Raw genomic sequence first — 20,880 nt, 5'->3', positions numbered from 1 at the left:
GTGGTAAAGTGGAAAAAAAAAAAGAAAGAAAGGCAAGCTGTGAATTTGGGCAAACTCGGGGAGATAGTGAAGGATAGAGGAGCCTAGCGTGCTACAGTCCATTGAGTCGCAAAGAATCGCACACAACTTCGCGACTGAACAACAACAACGGAGGGCCTATGAGGCGAGGGGCGAAGGCCGGAGGGAGGCGGGCCCTGGAGGAGGCGAAGAGGGGCTAAGACCCCAGCTTGGGTTTGTGTGAGAGTTCAGTGTCACAAGTGTAGGCGATGCGAGGAGGAAGCCGTACCTGTAGGGGCATGGCCGCATCTAAGTGGACCGGAGCCTTGCCTAAAGGGCGGGGTCTGCGACCAGGGTTGTGGAATGGAAGTCTTAAGTGTGATTCCAAACCTCCTTAGAATCTGATCCCTCACTTGGGCAGTTCCGATCTGCCCAGTCCCATCTGGTCCCAGGTCCTGAGTTGCTCCTGGGTGGTGTACCCTAGGTGCCAAGGTTAAGGTAAAGCCTGCCACTACTTGCGATTTCTTCGTTCTATCACGGTTCTCACACTCTGCTTTCTCTTTCCTGGCGAGGGATGGAACCATTCACTCACTAAGCGCTTCGGTCTAGACCGCTTTTCTTCGGAGAACTGGGTACCACCCTTCCCGCAGAAATCTGCTCAGCTGTTAATCACGGGAAAGATTCTCCTGACCAACGTACCTAAAATTAAAGTTCTCTGCCGACCTCCCGCCGGCATCCTCTAACCCTCTTGTTGTCTTCGTAGTTCCCGCCGCCGCCTGGCATCACACCCACAGAAGGCATGACGGAGACCGCTGGTGGGAGCTGAGGGAAGACAATGTGAACACGGGCTGAGACTTGAGGGTGGGGAAGTGCGCTGAGTAGGCGGCGCGTTTGCAGTTAACTCTAGAGGATTAATTGGGCTACCCTGGTGGCTCAGATGGTAAAGAATCTGCAGGCAATGAGAGAGACCCGGGTTCGATCCCTGAGTTGGGAAGATCCCTTGAAGAAGGAAATAGCAACCCGCTCCACTCCAGTATTCTTGCCTGGTGAATCCCATGGACAGAGGAGCCTGGAAGGCTACAGTCAATGGAGATAGCAAAGAGGCGGACACAACTGAGCGACTAACACACACATAACAATGCTGGGGAGGTGAGCAGGCCTAGACCGGGGTGGATCGTGTACCTCTGACTTATTTCTTGCACTCTGTCTTGGAACGTTGGATGAATATTTGTTGTTATTTAGTTGCTAAGTCGTGTCTGACTCTTTTGTGACCCCATGGATGTAGCCCACCAGCCTGCTCTGTCCATGGGATTTCCCAGGCAAGAATACTGGATTGAATTGCCCTTTCTTTCTCTAGGGAATCTTCCCAACCCAGGGATCAAACAGGCGTCTCCTGTATTAGCAGGCAGATTCTTTACCACTGAGCCACCAGGGAAGCAAATCATTGCTATAAATCAATTGCCTTTGATTATGTGGTGGTAGGCGGGCCATTTTTGTGGTAGTGGAACAGGCCATAAAATGGAACTTTAAAAGTCTGCAGGTGGCCTTGACAGCAGGGGACAACTGAAAACCTGAACTTTTAACCCTGTAACCAAGTGCAGCCGTTACATAAAAAACAAGTACTCTTGTTTTCAGACTTTAAACATTTTATTTTGTATTGGGATATAGCTGGTTAAAAATGTTGTGGTAGTTTCTGGTGAACAGGGAAGGAACTCAGCCATACATACACATGGAATCCATTCTCCCCTAACCCCCCCCCCCTCCCGTCCAGGCTGTCACATAACATTGAACAGAGTTCCTTGTGCTACACAATAGTTCCTTGTTGGTTATCCATTTTAAATATAGCAATGTGTACCTGACCTTCCCGAAATCCCTAACTATCCCTTCCCTCTGGCAACCATAAGTCGTTTTCTGAGTTTGTGAGTGTCTTTCTGTTTTGTAAGTTTATTTGTATAGTTTCTTTTTTGAATCCACATATAAGGGATGTCATATGATATTTCTCCTTCTCTGTCTGACTTACTTCACTCAGTATTACACTCTTTTGGTCCATCCATGTTGCTACAAATGGCATTATTTCATTCTTTTCAATGGCTGAGTAATATTCCATCATATATATTATCATATCTTCTTTATCCGTTCCTCTGTTGATGGACATTTAGGTTGCTTCCATGTCTTGGCTATTGTGAACAGTGCTGTAATGAACACTGGAGTGCATCTGTCCTTCCAAATCATGTTTTTTTTCCAGATATATGCCCACAAGTGGGATTGCCGAGTCATAGGATAGCTCTATTTTTAGTTTTTTAAGGAACCTCCCTACTGTTCTCCATAGTGGCTATACCAATTTACATTCCCACCAACAGTGTAGGAGGGTTCCCTTCTCTCCACACCCTTTCCAGCATTTGTTGTTTGTAGGTTTTTTGATGATAGCCATCCTGACCAGTATGAGGTGATGTCTCATTATAGTTTTGATGTGCATTTCTCTAATAACTAGCGATGTTGAACATCTTTTCATGTACCTATTATTGGCCATCTGTATGTCCTCTTTGGAGAAATGCCTATTCAGGTCCTCTGCGCATTTTTTGAATGGGTTGTTTGTTTATGCTGTTAAGTGTCATAAGCTATTTGTAAATTTTGGAGACTAAGCCCTTATCAGTAATGTCATTTGCAAATATTTTCTCCCAATCTGAATTGTCTTTTCATTTTGTTTATTGTTTCCTTTGCTGTGCAAAAACTTTTGAGTTTAAGTAGGTTCCATTTGTTTATTTTTGTTTTTATTTCCATTATTCAGAGAGATGAGTCAAAAAAGATTTTGACTTTTGCTGTTTTTTTTGTTGTTGTTGCTGTGATTTTTATGAGAGAGTGTTCTGCCTATGTTTTCCTCTATAAGTTTTATAGTGTCTGGTGTCACATTTAGGTCTCTAATCCATTTTGAGTTTATTTTTGTGAGTAGAGTTAAGGAATGATCTAATTTCATTTTTTTCTACAGGTGGCTGTTGAGTTTTCCCAGCACCTTTTGTTGAAGAGGCTGTCTTTCCAACATTGTGTAGTCTTGCCTCCTTTATCATAGATTAATTGACCATAGGTGCTTGCACTTATTTCTGGGTTTTCTATACTGTTCCATTGATGTATGTTTCTATTTTTGTGCCAGTACTATACTGTTTTGATGACCGTAGCTTTGTAATATAGTCTGAAGTCAGAGAGCCTGATTCCTCCAGCTCTGTTTTTCTTTTTAAAGATTGCTTTGGCTATTTGGAGTCTTGGGTCTCCATACATTTTAAATATTGAGATTTTAAATTCCAATTCTGCAAAAAATGCCATTGGTAATTTGATAGGTGTTGCATTGAATCTGTAGATTGCCTATCTTTCTGAAACTATTCCAAAAAGTTACAGAGGAAGGAAGCTTCTAAACTCATTTTATGAGGCCACCATCACTCTAATACCAAAACCAGACAAAGATATCACACGCACAAAAAAGAAAATTACAGGCTAATATCACTGATGAATATAGATGCAAATAGTCCTCAGCAAAATACTAGCAATCCATATCCAACAATACATTAAAAAAATCATACAAACTGTCAGCTTTTTGAGTCATAAGACAATGAAATGCCAAGAATAAATCTGTCATTAGTAAACCTCTCTGATGATCAAGAGGGATTCATCCCAGGGATGCAAGGACTTTTCAACATCTGCAAATCAATGTGATACACCACATCAACATATTGAAGAATATAAACCATATGATCATCTAAATAGATGCAGAAAAACCTTTTGACAAAATTCAAAATTCAGCACCTATTTATGATTAAAAAAAAAACTCTCCAGAAAGTGGGCATAGAGGGTACATATCTCAGCATAATAAAGGCCATATATGACAAACCTACAGCTGGCATCATATGGTGAAAAGTTGAAAGCATTCCCTCTCAGATTAGGGATAAGACAAGGATGTCCATTCTCACCACTTTATTCAACATAGTTTTGAAAGTCCTAGCTACAACAATCAGAGAAAAAGAAATAAAGGGAATCCAAATTGGAAAAGAAGAAATTGAACTGTCACTGTTTGCAGATGACATGATACTATACATAGAAGATCCTAAAGATACTACCAGAAAAATACTAGGACTTGGCAATGAATTTGGCAAAGTCACAGGTTACAAAATTAATACATGGAAATCTGTTGCATTTCTATACACTTAACAATAAAAGATCAGAAAGAGAAATTCAAGAAGCAACTCCATTTACCATCACATAAAAAAAGAACCTAGGAATGAGCCTACCTAAGGAGACAAAAGAACTGTACTCTGAACACTATAAGCTGCTTAAGAAAGAAATCAAAACATAAACAGATGGAAAGGTGTACCATGTTTGTGGATTGAAAGAATCAATATTAACAAAATGACTATACTATCCCAAAACAAGTAGTTTTTTGAAACTTAGTATTTTAATAGGAAAAGTAGGATGTAATCCATTCCAACCTTAGACCCCAAATAATTTCACAAATAGGAAAATATATTGGGAGGGGGCGGGTAAAAAAAAAAAAAGAAAAAAGAAAAATATATCAATTGAAAAATATAATTTGAAAATAAAGTTTGTATGCACAATGTAATAAAAAATTGATCTTTCAAATGTTTTTACTGTGTAATTTCTTGAGTAAAGATAACCTGTCCTGAGCTTTAGGACTGGTGGCTACTGTCAGATTTGCCTTACTGTCTACCACTTTGCTACACCATTTCTCACCCCAAACCCTCCCCTGCCTTCCTCCCTATAGGTCTTGCAGTAGAAGTTCTGGCCTTCCCTGGAGAGCCCTCCCCAAATGGCACATGAGACCATGAAAGCAGTGCTCCTCTGAGCTCACAGCTGGCTGGCTCCCCAAGTGGTTTTCTATTCCTCTTTCAAACTTGTTCGTTGGGTGACAATGTATCAGGGTTGCAAAGGGGAAAGGTGTTCCCAGATGTGTGCACTGGGCATGATTAACTCAGCAGAGAATTTCATCCCCACCGAAACCCAATTCAAGCAAATGTGCTTGACTGACCTCACCAAGGTCTCAGGTATGAAGACCTCTCAGTTCTTATGTGGAAAGAGGAATTAAAGTGCATGTGCCAAGCACATTATATGTAATAGCTCACAAAGAATACCTCTATTATTCACAATTTCCTTAAGCTCATAAAGGTAATAGCTTCATACAGTTCACACAAAGCTGAGTTTGAATCCTGTCCACTAGTGTCCAAACTCATGCTCTGCTCATTTCCTGTGGACTTGATATTCAACTTTAGTTCAAAGGTGATGAAACATGGCTGGATAATGAAAGTGTGTGCATCTTGGCTTGTCTAGGTCACAAGTGTCATCTTTTTGAGCTCTAAGACAATGAAATGCCAAGAACAAACCTGTCCTCAGTAAACAACTCTGTGTAAACAACTCTGTATATATTTCTAACACCAGTCTGGAGCTCTGTGCTAGACCTAAGGTGGTTTCTGTGACTTCACTGATTTTTTGTGTGCCACTCATGTGCCACTCATGTGCACTTGAAGTAGGGTAAAATGGGTGAGGACATAACTGCTAATGGGTAGTCAGGCCATCAGGATTTTAAATGGCAAAAGACTTTGGGCAAGTCATTTAAACCTCTCTGGGCTTCAGTGCCTCATCTAGAAAATGAGAAAGTTAGACCTTGATGGACTAAAGATCTGTTTTTTTAAAAAAACCTGGGAGGATGATTTTTTTTCAGTTGGAGACATGGGACTTCCCTGGTGGTCCAGTGGCTAAAATTCTGCGTTCCCAGTGCAGGGGGCCTGCATTCAAGGGCCTGGGTTTGATTCCTGGTTGGGAAAGTAAGATCCCACACACTGCAACTAAAACGAAAAAAGATCCTGCATGCTGCAGCTACAACCCAGTGCAGCCAGATAAATAAATAAAGTTTTTTTTTTAAGTATTTTTTTAAATTAACAAATTGAGACATAATTCCCATATCATACAATTCACCCATTTACAGTGTACGATTCAGTGGCTTTAGCGTATTCACTGAGTTGTGCAGCTATCATCAAAATTAATTAGGACATTTTTATTAACTTCAAAGAGAGCCCTTGCACACTTTAGCTATCACATCTTACCCCCTTATCCTCCTTGGACCTAAGTAACCACTAATCTACGCTTTGTCTCTATAGATGTCCCTGTTATAGACATTACACAGAAATGGAATCATAAAATATGTGGCCTCTTGTGTCTGGCTCCTTTCACTTAGCATGTTTTCAAGGTTTGTCTATATTGTAGCATAAGTCAGTGTTCCATTATTAAATAACATTCCATTGTATGGATATACTGCATTTTATCCATTTATAAATTGATGGACAGGGTTGTTACCACCTTTTGGCTATTGTGCTACTGTGGACATATATGTACAAGTTTTCTTGTGGGTATATGTTTTTGATTCTTCTCTTGGGTATGCACCTAGAAATAGAATTGCTGTGTCAGTGATAGCTCTAACTTTTGGGGGAAATGCCTGGCTGTTTTCCAAAGTGGCTATACCATTTCACATTTCTATCAGCAGTGTGTAAGTGTTGCAATTTCTCCTCATTCTCATCAATACTTGCTGTTATCTGACTTTTTCACTATAGTGATCCAAGTGTGTATGAAGTAGTATCTCACTGTGGTTTTGATTTGTGTTTTCCTGATGACTAATGATGCTGAACAATTTTTCATGTGCTTAATGGCTTTTTGCATACCTTTGGGAACATGTTGACTCTTTTCCATATTTCAGCCCGGAAATTTGGGGTGCATAGCTTCCAGCCTAAAATCTAAACTTCTCCATATTTCAGCACGGAAACTTGGGCACAGATGAAAATATGGGAAACACATCTTCAGAGCTAACACCTTTTGAATAGTTTTTGAAAAAATCATCAGAACTTTTACGTATTATTTGATGGTACTTGTTGTCAGAACATGGGCCTGGTAAAATGTGACTTTTGCATGGCTTTCTTGTCTGTATCTCTCTCGCTTGTAGGTTCATTGGCCTCCTTTGACTAATCAGTTGTTTTTGAAGCAAAGATTGAAATGGTAAATCTCGTTTGTGTGATTTTTAATAATCTCATCCAAAGGAATGTCTCAATTGGTTTTTCTATTGTACAAAATTTCCCATTTTCATTTTGTTCCTTTTTTCTTGTTTTCTTTTGTGTTTGTAGCTATATATCCCATTTTTTTGGTAATTGAAGTACATTTGATTAACATAACTATATTTGTGTTGTGATACAACATAGTAATGCAATATTTTTATGGAATCGACTTTATTTAAATATTACCAAACTGTGAGCTGTTTGTTAGTTTTGGAGATGAATTGCTTTTGGGTATCTTGCTTTGCAAACTTTTTTTTTGTTTGGTTTGCAAATATTTCTTTGCATTCTGGGTTGCCTTCTTCATTCCTTAAGATTTCCTTTTTTGGGCACCTGCTTTGAAATTGAAGTAGATCACATTTCCCTGGTTTTGGTTTATTTCTCATTGCTCTAGGAGATGGATTCCAAAAGACCTTGCAATGATGTCATCCAAATCCAAAAAGATGTTGTAGTTTATATCATCACGTCTCCTTCCTATGTTTTCCTTAAGACTTTCATAGAATCCCTCCTGACCTTTAGATATTAATGATTTGGAGTTAATCTCATGTATGGGGTTAGAGAGTGTTCTAACCTCATTCTCATTTTCTTTGTTTTAATAAGCCTCGCACGATCCTTCATAGTGTCCCTTACCAGTGTATATTCCCAGAATCAGGGGAGGAATATTCCCTTTCCTCCACACCTCCATCAGTTAGTCTTTGTCAAGTTTCTGACAATGGCCATTCTGAATGCTGAGGTGATTCCTTCCTGTGGTTTTGATTTGCATTTCTAATGTTTAGTGAAATTGACCTCTTTTCATGCGATTTCTTTTCAAAGGTGAGTTCCCGTTACCTCATGATTCAGCTTCCTATAACTTGGCCCTGTTTTGAATTCTTTTCTGACGAACACCCCTAGGACGTTTGTTGAGATCAGCTGTTTTTGACTTGGAGACCCTTTGGCCTTCAGACTGCTCAATGCCCATCAGCACAGCTTTTCAAGCTGTTGTTACAGAAAATGGCCACAAGACAGCAGCATTATTCAGCCCACACATTCCCTACCCACACCCCCCATCATTTCTGTGTGATGTGATCTTGGAATAGAGGTGATTTCTGATTTTATGTGTGTTTCAGATGTACAGGAACTTGACACATTAATGGATGACCATTTATCTATTTTCTTTCAGGTCCTCATTCTCACCTAGGTGATTACGGTGTGTTCAGTAAACTTCCACCTGCTATTCAGTAGGTCGTTTTGGATCATCTACTGGATACATATATGTGTGTTTACATTAATTCAAATCTCTTAATTTACTTCACCTGTACCTAGAGATTGAGGGCTCTTGCAGAGGGCAAGAGGCACTCCAGGAACATCGTGGGATCACACTGCCTGTCACACCCTCCCAGGACCCTGAGCCCCAAAACAACCCAGCCTTGGGACCCTAGCCTGCCCAGTCTTCAGAGATGTGATACCAGCCAAGGTAACCATGGGATGAGGGGGAATAGAGTCAGCATATGTTTCTATATTTATTGTGTTTATTCACTTCTTTGAACTTTGAACTACAAGGCAGTGGGTGTTTTTTGTTTTTTGTTTTTAATTCAGTCACTTGATTTACTCACACATAGATGTGTATATGTTATATTTCAGGGACTGTCCCTATATAGATTATTACAGAAAGTGGAGTATCATTCCTAGTGTTACTCAGTAGGTCCTTGTGGCTTATTTTCTAAATAGTGTGCACATGTTAGTCAAGTAGCTTATTTCTATGTGTGCAACACCTTTCTTCTCTGCTAATAGTAAGTGAGAAGAGTTTTTTCCTAAGTCTGTGAACTGTTTATCTTGGCTCAAAGAGCTCCTATGTATCCATTTTTAGATTCCACCTAGAAGTGACATCGTATTCTATCACTTGCTACCATCATCTCTACCTTCTTGCCTATGCCTGAACATGTCATTTTTCATTCTTCCTTATGGCTGAGTCATATACCATTGTATGTATAGAACCCATTTTCTTTACTCATTTCCATGTCCTTGTACACTCAGGTTGCAGCACTGTCTTTCCTTTGGAAGTTGGGCCGGCAGGGATGGCATGGGCACCCTTGTCTTCTAAAGTGTCCCTTTTCCCTGACGTATAGATTATTACAGGCACGTGATTATTTTAGATTAATCCCAGGCACGTGATTGCTGTTTCCTCACACACTCCCATGTTCCATTTTCTAAAGATCCTCCATACTGTTCTCTCCAGTGGATGAACAAATGGAGATTTTTAGTAATCCCATCCAAATTAATTTCTTGATGGGAGCTTCTATTCCTCAACTTTTCCCATTTTTATTTTGCTAACCCTCATTATTGATTATTTCTTGTGTTTGTAGCTATCCATCTACTCTTTCTTTTTCAGTTGAGGTATAGTTGATTCACATTACTCTATTTGCTTTAGGATACAACATAGTGATTCAACATTTTAATGGAATATACACCATTTAAAGATATTTCAAAATCATGGTTATATTTCTCTCTTTGCATGCTACATCCTATTATTTTTCTTACATTATACATAGTGATTTTTATCTCTTAATTTCTACTTCAGTCTGGCAACACCCACAACAAAATCCCCACAGGTATCCATTAGTTTCTGGATTTGTGAGTCTCCAGTATTCTTGCCTGGAAAATTCCATGGATGGAGGAGCCTGTTAGGCTACAGTCCATGGGGTCACAAAGAGTCGGACACGACTGAGCTACTTCACTTTCACTTTCAGTTTTCTGCTTCGTAGATAGGTGAATTTGAGTTTTATTTTAGATGGAAATTAAATGTGATTTCCTATGGCAGTTTTCTCTGTGTTTCTGACAACCTTGCCTAATGAGAATATGTAAATACATTTTCCTGAAAAGAGTATAACTTTCAGGAATAGTATAATGTCAAATGGATTTTTTTCCAGCTTTCAGTCCACAGAGTTTCTGGCCCAAAATATGAACTCGTCAGTATATCAACCTGGAAACATGGGGCACAGAGCTTCCTGTCGGAAATGAGCACATCTTGTCCTCCATCTTTCAGCCCCGAAACTTGGGATGCACAGCTTCTGGCCTGAAATATGAACTCTTCTCCATTTAATATGAAATATGAACTCTTTTACCATTTAAAATTAAGGATGAGGTTTTAATTGACTTTTTATTTGTCGAGCTAGATGCTTACTCTAGGAGCTGAAGTTCAATTAGAAGTTCAGTTGCCTTAGTGGCAATTAGTGTCTCCCCAGAAGTGAAGCCTGAGATTTTGGAACAGAGGCTAAGGGGAGAGGGACCATCAGGTGGGATTCCAGAGGATGGAGCCTTCCTCAGACACAGCTGCTTAGGACACACCTGACTCAGTGTAAGCTCAGAGCTTAGAAAAATCAGGTTGACACTTCAGAACGCTAGGTTTCTTTAAGGTCAGGATTTTGGCTTTGGAATTTAAAATGTAGCATTGTGATGATATTTATGTTAAAAACATTTTCAGATAATACAGAAGAGTATAAAGCAAAAGTTAAACATCCTTCTCCCCTAACACCTATCCCCTCATTTAAATGTTCTCCAGAAATATTCACTATTAAATTTGTGTGTGTATATATGCAAATATATACCATGTATTCGTTTACATACATTAAATAATATAATACATTGTTCTGACAATTTGTTTCCACTTCTCAATATATCTTGGGAAATTTTTCTATTTTCATCATAAAGATAAGTCTTATTCTTTTAATACATTGCCATATCATGTTGTATATTTAACCAACCCTTACTGAAATACTTTAGTTTGTTGTTAGTGTTTTTACGATTTTGAATAAGTTTGCAATGACTCTTGTGCTCTATCTTTGGTACTTTTGTAAGTCTCTTCAAGGATAAATCCATAACTTTTATGTTTTGATGGATGCAGTGTGGTTCAATTGCCTTCTAAAGAGGTGTGGTTTAAAGTTGTCCTAATAGTGTCTCTTTTGGAAGACTGGGTTTTTGCAAACTTTCTTTTTTTTTTCAGAGAAAAGAGCACTGGTGATGATCTAATAGGGAGAAATAATGTCTATTTTCATTTACATTTCTTTAGTTCAGAAAGAGACTGATATCTTATATTTTTATAGGTCATTTATGTTTCTTTTCTGTGAATTTTCTGTTCTTCTCTGGTCCAGTTTTTCTATAGAATTGTCTCTTAGTGCTTTAGAAAAGCTTTTTGTATTTTAAGGAAATTTTCTAGTGCTTTTGTGGTTTTACTGTTTACAGGAAAATTTTTGATCATCGGTTTTACTGTGTGAGGAACAAGGCAGGGCTCCAGCTTTGCTTTCTTCCAGATGGCTTGCCATTGTCCTGATACCGTTTATTGAATTCTTTCTCTTTCTATCCATTCATTTTAAATGCCTTTGTGATATACCAGATTCTAATATGTGTTCGGGTCTATTTCCAGCCTCTCTATTCTTCTCTAGTATTAAGTTACTTTGATGGCTGTACTGCTTGTTTTTTAGAAATCTGTTTGTTATTAATCTATTTTATATGGTTTTGGCAGTTTACCAATTAAGTCATGTCTAGGGAAAAGCAGGTTATATGAAGAAAAAAAATTGGGAGTCAAACAGATCATGATTTGATCCCAGAAATGTACTTTGTCAGCTTTTTAGCCATGGACAAATTCTTCAACTTTACTGTGCTTCAGTTATGTTCACCTTTAAAATAGAATGAGGGTTGAGATGAGATGCTGCTGGGGAAGTACCTCCTGGTTCTCTTAGGCACATGCTGGATGCCAGGCTGTTGCCTTCTGGGCCACCAGGCACTGCCAGGGCCTGAGCAGGGGTGAGACATGTGCAAGATCAAGGGGATGTGAGTCCTCCGAGTGCAGTAATTCCCTACCCAGTCGGCCCTGAGTCCATTACTACAGACTGCCCAGCCCTCTCCCTTGATCTGTTCTTCAGAGAGAAGTGTCACTGAAGGGTGGCCAAGATGTGTGTGGGTGGCGTGTGGACAGAGTGTGGGCGTTTGCCTTGGGGTGTCCACATATGTGCCTATGGTCCCCTCACTATACAGAACAGAGTGGGATGGGTGGAAATAGAAAAGGAGGGACTGGAACTCCATCTATACTCTTGCCCTGAATCCTTCCCATGTGAAGGTTGGGCCTGCTTCCTCTCCTTTCCCTCATGAGGATAGCCTGGGGTGGGTTGGGGAGGAGATGTATTCACATGTTCAGTAAGCAGGTCCTGGGGACTGGCTGGGTGTATTAGTTTCCAAGGGGTGCACTAATAAAGTACTGCAAGCTGGGTGGCTTAAAACAACATAAATTTATTGTCTCACAATCCTGGAGGCTGCTGCTGCTGCTGCTGCTAAGTTGCTTCAGTCGTGTCCGACTCTGTGTGACCCCATAGACGGCAGACCACCAGGCTCCCCCATCCCTGGGATTCTGCAGGCAAGAACACTGGAGTGGGTTGCCATTTCCTTCTCCAATGCATGAAAGTGAAAAGTGAAAGCGAAGTCGCTCAGTCGTGTCCGACTCTTAGTGACCCCATGGACTGCAGCCTACCAGGCTCCTCCGTCCATGGGATTTTCCAGGCAAGAGTACTGGAGTGGGGTGCCATTTCCTTCTCCATCCTGGAGGCTAGAAGTCCAAAATCAAGATATCCACAGGGCTGTGCTTTTTCTGCAGGTTCTAGGGGAGAATCTCTTCTGTGCCTTTCTCTTAGCTTCTGGTGTCACTGCCTTCCCTGGTGTTCCTTGGCTTGGAGACATATTGTTCTAATCTCTGCCTCTGTCATCACATGGCATTTTCCCTTTCTTTTTTTTTTTCCATTTATTTTTATTAGTTGGAGGCTAATTACTTTACAGTATTGTAGTGGTTTTTGCCATACATTGACATGAATCAGCCATGGATTTACATGTGTTCCCCATCCTGATCCCCCCTCCCCATTTTCCCCTTCTTATAAGGACACCAGCCCTATTGTATTAGGGCCCACCCTTAAAGAGCTCATCTTTACTTGATTACATCTATAAAATCCTCTTTCCAAATAAGGTTACGTGCATAGGTACCAGGGTTAGCAATTGAACAGATCGTTTGGGGGGACACAGTTTCACTCATAACACGGGTAACACTGCCTCTTAGTAGGGTTAGGGTTAGGGTTAATGCAAGGCATCAGCACTTCTCTCCCTCTCCTCCTGCTTTTCCAGCCAGTGACCTGGAGTGGGCAGTAGCATGTGGCTTTGATTTCTGACAGAGATAAAATTAGTGGGGAGGATGATATTTTTAGAAATCCAAGGGGCCCTAGGGACCACCTCATCTGGACATTTAATAGATGGGAGCTGAGGCAGTCCAGCGAGATGCTTGGTGTTCTGGTCAGGCTCTTTGTGCCAATGCAGCTGCCATGGGGCATGGACTGTGGCTCCAGCTGGTGGTGGAGAGAGGGAGAGGGTGGCCGCTGAGTCCACCTGACCCTGGACCCCCAGTTGCAACCTCAGGCAAATGCTACTAAAGACCACCAACACCTGCTGAAAGCCCGTGCTTTTCCAGATGGAATTTCTTCTGGGGCTGCCTGGAAGGAGGAGGAGGCAGTGGGTGCTTATGCTACTACTGTTCATGTCTGACTCCTATTCACACCATCCTGAAGCCTGTGGGTGCCACTTGAGGCAAGTTTCCTCTGCAGTATCCCTGCCACCCCCCTGAAGACTCCCCTGGGCTGCAGCTCTCACCACCTGCTTCATCTGTTATCCTCTTCCATTGGCTTTGCATGCTCTCAAAAATCAGGGAAATTTCCCCTCTATTAGAGACTCTGCTGTTTTCTTTGCTGTTTTGATAGAAGCTGGCGGTGTGTTGATGTCTGTGTGTATTTCTGTGTGCAAGTCCGTGCATGTAAAACCTGCCCTGTCTTCACAGCACCATCCTGCCTCCCACTGCTTAACAAGATCCTTGAGCTTGATGGGCCCAGAAAATCTCATCCTCTTCCCTTGGCCTCTTTGGAATCAACACTGGTATGCCTGCCAGATTTCATGCCATGGAATGAGCTCTGGTCCTTAAATAGTTGATCCCAACTGGGATTCCAGCTGCAATTTACAGGTAGGACGGAGGATGCCAGCATAGGCACCCATGGACTAGAGCTGAGTGGCTAGAGTTTTTGTTGCCAGCATTTTCTGTGGAGTTGACAAACCATCAGGAGTAGAGAGGATGCTGAGGAGCTTTGCATCTCCACCATTTGCCTATCAGACTCTTCATTCATTCCAAAAAACGCACTGAGCATTTGGTATGTGTCAAACACTGTGCCAGGCATTGGAGGAAGTACTAGTGAGCTGGAGAAAGTCCTTGCCTCCCCAGAGGTTCCATATGAACTCCACTACTGTGTTCCATGATGGGGAAGCATCAGGAACTCTAAGAGTATTGAACTGGAACCTAGGAAGGGATCTGGGGAAAAGCTCCTTCCTACTGAGATTTATGGAATGGGTGGGGGTGGTGCTGGGAAAGCCTGGAGGTATGGAAAGGGGAGGGCAAGGGTGAAGACAGCCTGGTGGGCCCACTAACACTTACCACAGCCATATTCATTGTTGGGGTCCCTCTGTCTCACAGCACTCAAAATTCCAAGAGGCCAGAGACTGTCTGTGGATCTGGCATGTGGCAGGGAGTCAGTGCTTAGAAAACATTTGAGTGAATGAAATTTACAGAATTTTGTTTAGATCTTGATGCTACTGGGGACTTGAGTTTCAGTGGAGGCTAACCTGGTTAGTTTTATGCTTTTGGAAGATCATTTAGGCAACTGTGGGAAAACAGGAGAATGGACAGTATGTCTGAGGAGCTTCCTCTGCTGGTGACTGAAGGGGATTCAGATTTGAACCTGGCACCTGAAGATGGAGGAGGCCACCTTGAAGGAACAAAGAGTAGCCGCAAGGAGCTGAGAAGGATCCCTGGCCAACAGGAAATGAGGATCCCAGCCCTACAACCACAAGGAGCTGAAACCTGCCAACAGCAGTAATGAACTAGGAAGAGGATCCCAAATGCCAGAGGAGATCACAACAGCTGGAAACTTTGATTTTACTCTTGTAAGCATTGCTCAAAGAACCCAATCATGCTATCCTGGACTTCTAACCTGCAGACCTGGGAGAGAATAAAAGGATATTGTTTTAAGACACTAAGTGGTCATGCAGTGAAAGTTGCTCAGTCGTGTCCAACTCTTTGTGACCCCATGGACTATACAGTCTATGGGGTTCGTCAGGCCAGAATGCTGAAGTGGGTAGCCTTTCCCTTCACCAGAGTATCTTCCCAAACCAGGGATCAAACCCAGGTCTCCTGCACTGCAGGCAGAGTCTTTACCAGCTGAGCCAGGAGGGAAGCCCAAGTGGTCTGATGTTACAATAACAGTGGAAAGTGAACACACCAACTGCTGGGTACATTCACACACGTGAAGGGGCAGGTCAGGACAGGCCAGCAGATAAAAGAGGCCCAGGAGGACTTGGAGTTGACAATAATCACCCCCACCTCATCAGGTTGTGGAAAGGATCAAATGCACAGAAAGTAAGTGCTGGATACATGTTGGCCACCGGAGGTGTGGCTGGAACTGCAGGGAGACCTGGGTCCTAGATGTAGGTGGAGATCTGGGAGTTGCAGGAGAAGGGCTGCTGCTTTCAGAGACCAAGCCTATCTCAGAGTCGTTGATTCCATGAGATAGGATGGAGAAAGCAGGGGACAAGCTCTGCTGCATCCCCTGCGCTTGGGGTCTGTCAAGTGGGCTGATCCCAGTCCTCTCTGACTGGGCTCACACCTCCTCTCCTTTGAGTTTACACCTATCCTGTAAAGCAGTGAGGAATTACCAAGATTGGTTGTGGCTGTCTCTGGCTTATGAGCTTTATATTCCTGTGCTCCGCTGAGAGCTGGTTTCTTACTTTGCCTTTGGAGGGGGACATGGAGGTCATGGTCTTACTGCTAGAATGTGAAAACTGGAAGCATCTTTGGGACTTATCTATTCCCTCTCCTTCAGTAACAGAGGCTTGATGAGGCTTGAGGCTTGATGAGGCTTGAGGAGGAAGGGACTTTCCCCAGACCACAGAGCAAACCAGGGGCCAGGCTTCCCTTCCTTCCTCAGTCAGTCTTTAGCTGGGATTGGAGAGAGGTGGGATTCAGAGAGCAGCAGGTGGTCCCCTTCCTAGTCCTGTGTTCCTATTCCTCAGCCCCAAGTATCACTGAGGAGGAACAGAAACCCGACCAGACTCAGTTTCTGTCCAGGCCTTCCTTTTCTGCACGTGGATGGAGAAATCTATTTTTTTCTTTCTTCACGAGAGGAGGGAAGATAGGCTGAAGTGGAGCAGACTGGGGAAGAAACTGGGTTAAGAGTGTTTGGGGCTTGATAGGGAGACCTTGGGTGTCAGAGTCTTTTTGATTTAGATGAGGAGTCAGCAAATGTTTCTGTTAAAGCTCTGCAGGCTACACAATCTCTGTTGCAAGTGTTCAACTCTGCCGTTACAGGATGAAAGCAGCATGGACAGTATGTAAACAAATGGATGTAGAGTTTATAATAAAACTTTATTTATGAAAAAAAGACAGTGGGCTACATTTGGTACATGGGCTGTAGCTCACTGTAGTTTCTTGATTTGGATGATGATGGTGGTGGTGGCTTCTCCTATCCTCACCTCCTCGTTATCATCTGTAACTCCATGACTCCATGAGTCCAATAATGGAAGGTTTTAGATACCTAAATCACTTGCTGGCAACACAAAGCCATTAAAATATTAAAAAAAAAGTAGCAATATTGTTTTCAGTTTTTAAAAAATTTGAATAAGTAATATATTCACATTGTTCAAAATTTTACCTGAAAGGTATACAGTGAAAAGTGTCCCTCCTACCCCTATTTCAGTTACCCATTTTACTAACCAAAAGCAACCAATGAGACCCATTTCCTTCTTCACCTTCTATAGATACTCCATATCTTATCTATATACAAATGCTGTCCCCTTTTTATAGAAATGATAGCATGCTATGCATAGCATTTTGCATCTTGCTGTTTTCAGTAGGAGATTGTTCCTATTACATTTTGGTATTTTTTATCAGGATAGCATTAGCAGATTACTTCATCAAATGTTTACAAGAGGTTGACATCTTCCTAATGTTGAATCTTCCTATTTGCTCAGATCTTTTGTGTGCTCAGTATTTCAAATTTTCTTCATCTTTATCTTGTTAAGTGTATTCCTAGGTGTTTTAGGTCCTTCTTTTATAGCTTCGAGTGTTGTTGGCGTATATAAAAGCCACCATATTGACTTCTTTTATAGTTTGGAATAGTGTCCTGGGTTTTGGGTTTTCTATGTTTTCATATTATCTGCAAATGATGATGGGGTTATCTACTCTTTTCCTGTTTTTATACCTCTAGTTTCTTTCTCTTATTGAACTGCTTTTGTTGTATCCCCCAAAAAGGTTAAATAATGAACAGAAGAAGACAACTTGTGTTTCTTCTTAGTTTAATGAAAGTGCTTCTGGAAGATGATTGTTTGGGTTGTTTTTTTTATAAATACTTACCTTATTCTATCAATATTTTTATCAAGAATGTTTTCTAAAAGTATATGTTGAATTTTATCAATTGCCTTGTTAACATGTATTGAGACTTCTTTCTTATTTTATCTAATAACATGGTAGTTTACATTAACAGAGTTCCTAATATTAAATAATCCTTGTCTTTTTGGAGTAAACCTTCGTTGAATATTGTTAATGTGCTGTTAGAGCATGTTTGCTTATGAAATGAAGTGTGGAAATGAAAGTGTTAGTCGTTCAGTCATGTCTGACTCTTTGCGACCCCATGGACTGTAGCCCTCCAGCCTCCCCTGTCCATGGAACTCTCCTGGCAAGAATATTGGAGTGGGTAGACATTCCCTTCTTCAGGGGATCCTCCCGACCCAGGGATCAAACCCAAGTCTCCTGCATTGCAGGCGAATTCTTTATCATCTAAACCTTACTAGCATTTTTCCATCACCACTCAAAACTGACCTCAGACTGTAGTTTTCTTGAATTGGTTGTGTCAAACCTCATGCCTGGGATGACCAAGTGGAGATATGAAAGAGGCTGTGGGACCTGTGTGTCTGGAACTCATGGAAAAGGGCTGGATAGAGAGATTTGTGAGTCATTTGCACATAGGTGTTATTTTGTGTCAAGAGATTGAATGAGATCAGCCAGGAACTGAGGAGATAGGGACAAAGAGGGGAAGAGGATTGAGCCTTGGGGTGCTTCAGCATTTTGAGACTCAGCCTCTGCCAGGGAACTGGCAAAAGAAGTGGAAAATTATTTGGCAATAAAGAGGAATGAGGTACTGACACACACTATCATATGGATGAACATTGAAAAGATTATGCTAAATGAAAGAGACCGGACGCAAAAAGCCACATATTATGTGATTCCATTTATATAAAATGTCCAGAATATGCAAATCTATAAAGACAGAAAGTAGGTTAGTGGTTGTGAGGGCTAGGGGAGAGAGAGGATGGTAAGGGTAAAGAGTTAAAGGGTAAAGGGTGAAGACCCGTAAAGGGTTTCTTTTCTAGGTGATGAAAGCATGCTAAGCTGAGAGTATAGTGACCATTGCCCGCCCCACTCGGAATATGCTAAAACCAGTGACTTGTACACTGTCAGTGGGTGGACTTTATGATATGTAATTATATCTCAATGAAAAATGTAGGGGAGAAAAGGAAACTGAGAGGTGGCTAGCGGTAGAAGGAAAATCTGGTGATTGGCATGAGGAAGCTGATCCCATCATGGGTCAGGGCTCAAAGCCCCACCAGTGGGAGGCTAGTTCTTACCTTTTTGGCCAAATGGAGGAACATTAATTGGGGCCAAGAGTACTTGTTGGCAATAAGTTCAATTCTAGGCCATTGTTCTTTATTGCTAGAAGGAGTTCTGACCTAACAGTTAAAGGGAGAGTCAGTTTTAGAAGAAACACATCCCTAGCAGGAAAAGATTTACTGGCAGGATTTGACAAAGGAGGACTGGTGGGCCCTGAGCTAGAGCCCACACTAGCCTAACACAAGCTGGTGATCAGACTGACATTGGTTGGCGAGAGAGCATAACTGGAGCTGGTTCTAGAAAAGCAGAAGCCGTTAGGACTGGGCAAGATTGGTAAGGGTGTCCCTGGGAGGAAGCTCTGTTGAAACAGGGAGCAGCCAGGATTATCATGTCGGATGTCAGAGTTGATGAGATTTTTGTCATGGAGCTAGAGGGGAAAGGAAGGACATGGCCCTGGAAATCCGACCCATGCCTCACTAGGCCAGTCTAAAGCATTTGTTGAGACCCTTGTGTGTGCCGAGGGCTGGCCTGGGTTGGGCCCGGAATTGGTCCTCACCTGGAAGAACACAGCTGTGTGCAAGCCAGATCACCTCTCAGGCATGGTGAAGTAAAGCCCACAGAGGGGCAGAGCTGTGAGCCAAAGGGCACTGCTGGGGTGTCGGGGGTGTTACCTAGGAGGAAACAGAATTTGGTGAGGGAGATGGGAGGCTCTTTGGTAGACAGAGGTTGGTGCCACCAGAATGATTCAAAAGCCAACAAAATGGGGCTTTTGCCAGTGGAGGCAGAGATTGCTGAGGATGCTGGGAGAAGGTGACTGGTGCAGTTGTCACCTGGATGAGGTACTGAGTGTAGTGAGGGGGGCCTTGGTAGACAGGTGTGAAGACTGGAAACTGGAAGAGACTGGAGGACCGGAAACAAGTGAATGAGTGACCTGCTCTGTGGCTGGCGATGGGTTTGTTTTCACCCTCTTTATACCCACTTGAGTGCTGACCTGACTTTCAAATGAAGAAAATGGAGGCCCCAAAAGGGGAAATGACTTGTTCTAAATCCCAGAGTTGGGATACAGGGGAGCTGGGATTTGAGCTGGGCCTTTTGATTTCAAAGCCAGATCTGTAGCTCCTGTATTGGAGTCTAGGGAGTAGGAGAATGGCCTAGGATAGAATTGGGAAAGCATTTCTCTGTATAGGATCAGATAGTAAATATTTTCTGCTATGTGGGCCAAGAGGAAAATTTAAAGGATATTATGTAGATAAGTAAAATATATAAGAAGAGATGAAGCATACTTCCATACATTTTTGTTGACAGAATTTAAAACATTACTTATAAATACTAACTTTGGGTTTCATAGAATTTGTGTCATGAAGTATTATTCTTTTGATTTTTTTCATTCATTTAAAAATATTAAAAAAATCACTCTTGAGAATTCTCTGGCAATCCAGTGCTTAGAACTCCATGCTTCCATTGCAGGGGACCTAGGTTCTATCCCTGGTCAGGGAACTAAGATTCTACAAGATTTGAGGTGTGCCCTCCCCGCACCAAAAATCACTTTTTGTTCAAGAGTCATACAAAATCAGACAGTAAGCCAGCTGGATCTAGGCTGTGGGCCTTGGTTTGCCAACCCCTGGTCTAGATCTATGCTGTCTAGTATAGTGGCCCCTGGCCCCATGTGTCTACTGAACACCTGAAAAGTATGTAGTCTGAACTAAGGTGCACTGTAAGTGTAAAATACACACTGGATTTCAGGCAATCTAAAAAAACAAGCAAAATATCTCAATAATTTTTTATGCTGATTACATATTGAAATTATAATATTTTGTGTACATTAGTCTACATTAAATATATTATTAAAAATTAATTTCACCTCTTGCTTTTTTACTATCTTACTAATTTTGTAATAGTCTTTTAATGTGGCTATTAGAAAGTGTTAAATTATCCATGCTTTTGCATTTGTGGTGTGCATCGTATTTCTGTACTGTAGTGCTGCTCAAGGAATGAGACTGGGGAGTGGAGGGTGAGGTGGCCCCTTCCTCCACATGTTGAGGGAAGTGAGAGGAGGCATTCAGGAGT

At 41.8% G+C, this 20,880-nt stretch overlaps 1 long non-coding RNA gene across 2 annotated transcripts; it reads left to right on the top strand.

The window, feature by feature from the left end:
- The first annotated feature begins 38 nt into the window (after window positions 1-38).
- Window positions 39-14,372, top strand: LOC122440021. Of its 2 annotated transcripts, none has more exons than XR_006269030.1 (3): window positions 39-495; window positions 8,400-8,550; window positions 13,942-14,372. It is a non-coding gene; the product is annotated as an uncharacterized LOC122440021 (long non-coding RNA). The 2 variants fall into 2 exon arrangements; XR_006269029.1 differs by lacking the exon at window positions 13,942-14,372 and adding an exon at window positions 10,004-10,630.
- The last annotated feature ends 6,508 nt before the right edge of the window (window positions 14,373-20,880 follow it).

This window comes from Cervus canadensis, chromosome 4 (genome assembly GCF_019320065.1).
Source record: "Cervus canadensis isolate Bull #8, Minnesota chromosome 4, ASM1932006v1, whole genome shotgun sequence".
In the NCBI taxonomy this organism is placed as follows: Eukaryota; Metazoa; Chordata; class Mammalia; order Artiodactyla; family Cervidae; genus Cervus; species Cervus canadensis.
The sequence above is the reverse complement of the archived record's forward strand: the minus strand, read 5'-3'. Positions and strand labels throughout refer to the sequence as shown.